Source organism: Panthera tigris, chromosome A2 (assembly GCF_018350195.1).
Source record: "Panthera tigris isolate Pti1 chromosome A2, P.tigris_Pti1_mat1.1, whole genome shotgun sequence".
In the NCBI taxonomy this organism is placed as follows: domain Eukaryota; kingdom Metazoa; phylum Chordata; class Mammalia; order Carnivora; family Felidae; genus Panthera; species Panthera tigris.
In genome coordinates this window covers 37714762-37720119 of record NC_056661.1, presented here as the reverse complement: position 1 = coordinate 37720119, position 5358 = coordinate 37714762, and the positions used below count along the sequence as shown (strand labels likewise).

Below are 5358 nucleotides of genomic sequence, written 5' to 3'. Positions count from 1 at the left end.
AAAATGTTCTTTGGTCAAAGGTTTAAGAATACAGCATGCTGTATGGCCCTTTTACAGATATGCAGGGCTCAGAAGCAAAACCAAAGGTTTTGAAAAGTCCTGTAATCAGGCTGTTCACTTACCTAGCTCTCAGATGTTGATGTTCCTAGAACACTGATTCCCAGGGAATTAGTAGTCCCTACAGCTTTTAGGGAGACTCTGCTTTAAGGTACCTTGAGAAATAAGTTTGGCCTGATTTTTCAGGGCCCCCAAAGTCCCTTTCCATAGCCCTCTGGTGTCACTCTCTGTCATCTTCAGCCACCTACTATATCTTTTCTTCTTAATAAAACCATTTGTAGGGCTTCTGTGAGATATTTGCAACTTAGTGAGAATTTAAGTTGCCTCCTAGTCTTTCCTAGGAATATGTTTACCTTTAAACGTAGTATTCTAATTACAGAATAAAAGGTTTTACAAATAAGAGATTTACCTGGTATTGTCGAGGTTGGGGGTGTGGGCAAAGGGGGTTTTTAAGTCTTCCTGAGTGTAACACACAAGTAACTGCTTATTACATAGAGGAGGACACAGATGCTTAGATGAACAATGGGGTTGGCCAAGGGCATGTGGCCAATACCATCCAAAGCTGAGGTTTAAACAAACCTGTGTCCTCTTATTGTCAAATTCAGGGCCGTGTTCTCTAATAGTTTTGTACACACATGTAGAGGTAAGTAAACCAAGTATCCTAAATATGACCGCAAGAGCCAAACTCACAGCTCCCAAGCTGCACTTAGCATACGGATGTACTTGTTTTTTCTCCTCAGTGTTAAAGTTAAAAAATAATTAGTTGGCAACAATTGAAATTCAGGAGATTCCATACAAAGAGTTCTGTCTTCCTCTGAGAAAAGAGAGGACCTTGTACTATCGGACCCCCTGGATGGAGTGGTCAAGGTCATCAGGTGACCTTTCTCTATCTATTGAGCCATCATTCCCACCACTTTTTAAAGCTGTCCTTGACATTGAATGTTGGTTGCCATTTACTGCCTTACTCTCATTGTCGATTAATTCCTATCAGACTTGCTTCACTCCTTTGGATTTCCTACTTGCATTTTAGGGCTTCTTCTAGTTTCAGTTCCTGGTCTCAAGAGTCCTACACATCTGACCCATTGTGGTTTTTTTCTTCCTGAAAATCTTCTTCATTTCCTCTTCAATGCCCTGAGGGGCAGCATTTTAAGCTGATGGCCAGAATGTTGCCTGGAGATAAATAACTGGAACCTGACCTCACTCAACATTCTGAAGTGAGTGTAGGGCTCACCTACTGTTTTGGGTGACCCTGCTTAAAGCCTTTGGCTATCCCAAATCCAACCACATGAGCTTGCCTATCTCTACCACCACCACTGGAGAAGATAGATATGTGCTGTTCACGTTGCGTGGCATTGGAAAGCCGTGGTATTTTTAACTAGTATCTCGACAACGATTTGGTCAGAAGACCGTCTTCCTCTTTATATTTGACACCAAATAATTACGACAATAGCTCAGGGATTCATGACAGTTAAGAAGTGCAGATGTTTTTCTCCTTCACTGGATTTCACTTGGTACAGCCTAAGGAATGTGTGATGTATGTTTTCAAGTACAAAAGCAGAACTTTCCATGGGCCGTATAGCTGTGTTTGAAGGCTCACCAGCAAGACGCGAATTTTACCAAGAAAGACGGCTTTCTCGTAAGTCCATCTTTTTAAAGTTTATTTATTTATTTTTGAAAGAGAGAGAGAGAGAGACCACGCAAGCAGGGAAGAGGCAGAGAGAAAGGGAAGGAGAGAATCCCAAGCAGGCTCTGCATGGTCGCCGTGGAGCCCGACATAAGGCTTGATCTCACGAATCGTGAGATCATGACCTGAGCCAAAATTAAGAGATGGACCCTTAACCGATTGAGCCACCCAGACCCCAAGTCTATTTTTGAAAATCAGAAAAACGAGCAGTCGACACAGGCATCACTACCAGGCCTATAATTGCAGCCTGAGCTCTGAAGTCTGAGCTGGGCTTTTTCGGCCTCCTCTTGTGAGCGTCAGCCGTTCACACGCCTGTCCTCCTCTGTTGCTGCGGGAGTGAGCTGAGGGGAGGTTATGGATGTGCTGCAATCAGATGGAGAGGTGGAGCCATCTGCTCTAACTTCCCAAGTTATTGTTGGCTCGGTGGCTGCCGCTTTGGTTTGGGTCTTTTAACAGTTCATTTAACTGAGGAGGAGGGAGTGGATTCAGAATAGGAAGCCTTTGGTATTGGTGATGTTTCATTGCAGATTTTCTACTCTTTCTAACTGGCCCTTTCTAATCCCTTCTCTTCTCTCCTGCCTCAAACCCGCTCTTTTTTTTTCTTCTTTTTTATTCCCCTTTCTCTCTCTTTCTCTCTTTTTTCCTTTCTTTCCTGGCAAGAAAATGCTACTCCTGGATGGTTTCTGAGTCAGTTCTTCCCAGCACTGACCCCAACATATTCACCACCAGCAATCACTTACTCATGATACTTAAAATGCTTGGTACAAAGTGTCTTCTGGGATATTCTTGTTGCTTTTGAGTCGCGTCCAATAATATGGGTTCTTACTCAACAGTACCATAAGTGTGTCCTGTTAACATAGGTGTTCTACAGTTTTGTTTTTAAGATGAGCATTATTTCTATTGAATAATGGGTTCTATGTTGGGTGAAGGAAAGGTAGGTGGAAACTTTTACGTTTCAGTCCCCATGATTTGTCTTTCCCTTAAATGTATTCTCCATCTCATTCCCATATAAGGCACTTCACCTCCAAGAAAATAATGATTACGCTCAAATGAGACCATAGTGACTTCAAACTGCTCTGAATATTACCTTACTTTTTAAGTGTGCAAATGGATCCCTATAGAAAGAAATATTTGGGGGTGTCTGGATGGCTCAGGTCATGATGTCTTGGGTCATGAGATTGAGCCCCATGTTAGGCTCTGTGCTGACAGCATGGGGCCTGCTTGGGATTCTCTCTCTCTCTTTCTCCCCCTCTGCCCCTCTCTCCTATTCATACTCTCTCTCTCAAAAAAAAAAAAAAAGACAAAAACAAAAACAAGTAAATTATGGCACAGGACATCATGTTTTTTTGTTTTTTTTTTTTTCCTTCTTAGCTATAGCTTTCCCCCACTGAGGTCAAATGCAGACTCACACTCCTCCTCACCTCCAGAATCCTCCCCAGGGAAAGGCAACAGACTGACACATATTGGAGAGAAGGGACCCCTCTGTCACTCTGGTGCTTTTTGATAGCAGTTCTGGTACGTTGACTCTCAGCCCCACAGTTCATCATGTGTGGACAGGAACCATATCTAGAAGGTCTATAGTGAGGGCTCAACCACTGTTTCCTAATAGTCCAAGTTATTTCACGGCACGTGAGTGATGTCTACTGCCACGTGGAGGACTGAGACTGAGAATTACAGTGCTTTGGCTACACGAAGATGCGCAATGTTGGAGAACGAACGTTAGAATCAAGAGACTCACTCTGGAAGCCCACCTCCGCCAGGCACCAACCGTACGATTCAAGTGAGTCAGTAGGGTTCTTGCCCCATTTCCTGTTACCAAAAGAAAACAGCAGTACCCAAACAACACTCGCTTCGTATATATGCTGTTGGAATTCAAGGGGATGAATGCTAGGGTGGAAAACTCAAACAGAAGCCGGATGGGTCCTGCGAATGAATACAGCGGGCTGGGTTTAAATCAGTGGGAGGTAGCTGAGGTTCCCTCCTTTGTAGGGAGTGGCAGGCCCGGTAATAAATGTCGGGACTCTGTGTCCATCAAAAGGGGCAGCTGTTCCTACTTGCCTGTAGCCAGTTTTTGCAATGGAAAAAAAAATGGGGACTTGGCGTTGCCAGATTTTTCCGGGAAGCTGGAAATCCGGACTTTTATGTGAAGCCTCCCAATTTTTAGACGTTGGCCATTAATTCAAACTTGAAGCACGGTGCAGGCCAAACAAAACACATCTGCAGGCCGCATCAGCACTGGGAGCCTCCATTTGTGATCCCTGATACACGTGAGCATGTTTGTAGCAGAACCTGCCTCATCGCAGATAGTCCGTAAATATTTGCTGCATCCTTTTCTCCTATGAGATATCTGGGACGAGAAAAAGAAAAAGTGATTTTATTTGAGCTTTCTAGAATGGTATGTGATTGCTCACTCTTAAGGGTCAGATGTAGCAAGTCCTATATTAACATGTTCAGTCTCAAGGACGAAATGGCCCACTGGCCGTTTAGAAATGCTGACCCCGAGGGGAGGGCGTGTGTTTGGAAAATTGATTTGTATCCTGTGACTTCCTACCCGAAGTTTCATTTTTGTTAGAAAACATACACTGAAAAGATGGCTCAGGCACTTCAGGATCACAGCAAGGAAAATTCGCCATTTGCGCTGCCGGGCTGAGTTCCTTTGAATTCCAGTAAGTGAGTGAGCAGCTCCGTTCGGAGGAGTTTTCTTGGTCTTCCGAGGGGCAGGACCTGGTTTTCCCTGGCACATCTTCCCGCTGCTCACTCCTTAAGTAGTTTCACTTACTTTTTAACTGTTACATGCCAACAAAACAGGTTGCTTAATTGGTTTGACCTTTCACAGTATTTTTTAATTTTTCAATCTTAGTTTCGTGGTTCCATCTGGCCCTTTAAAACGACATCTGGTTAACTGTACTTAACCAGCTGATCACTGTACAGTTATTTTTAAATGTAATGTATGCTTAAACAGATGTTATTTTTATAGATGTGGATCTAAACTGCACTTGGGTACGTGCTATGTCTGCATAAACTCTTTCTGCAATTCAAATGTTGACACCCAAAATTACAAGCCAGAATGCTTATGAACTCTACTATTATGGTACTGCACTTTGGTGCCGCTTGTTAGGTAAACATCAATTCAGTTCTTTTTTTCTCTCTTCATTGCACATAAATAAAACATTAGCATTTAGTTTATAAAGTGATGAACATTTTGCTGTGTTGGATTTAGCTTTATAAATACAACTGCTGTCAGCAAGAAAAAAGGATTTATTGAATAAATAATAAGAAAGCTAAGGGAAAATGAAAATATATATATTATGCAAAACATGGTGTCTGTCAACAGGTCACAAAGGGGCCTCGATGCTTTTGGTGTTGCTGTCGGAGATAATTCCATCTCTGGCACACTGTGTCTATAGTGTTCTGGACCTTCCTCTCACGGTAGGTGTTTGAGATTTAATCCAGGAAGCACGCTATAGAAAATAATTTATTTTGTAGAACCCTGAATGCCTAACTGTCCGGGGCATAATTAACATTTAGAACAATTTAAATATCTTCTTCACCGGGCACGGAAAAGGCAGAGAAAACTTGATAAAAAGAAAATCTAAGGGGCCTTTCAATTCTGTGGT

At 42.7% G+C, this 5358-nt stretch overlaps 1 long non-coding RNA gene across 1 annotated transcript; it reads left to right on the top strand.

Moving 5' to 3' along the window:
- Positions 1–1315: 1315 nt before the first annotated feature.
- On the top strand, positions 1316–5153 carry LOC122236403. The gene is made up of 3 exons (XR_006214461.1): positions 1316–1693; positions 3113–3521; positions 5076–5153. It is a non-coding gene; the product is annotated as an uncharacterized LOC122236403 (long non-coding RNA).
- The last annotated feature ends 205 nt before the right edge of the window (positions 5154–5358 follow it).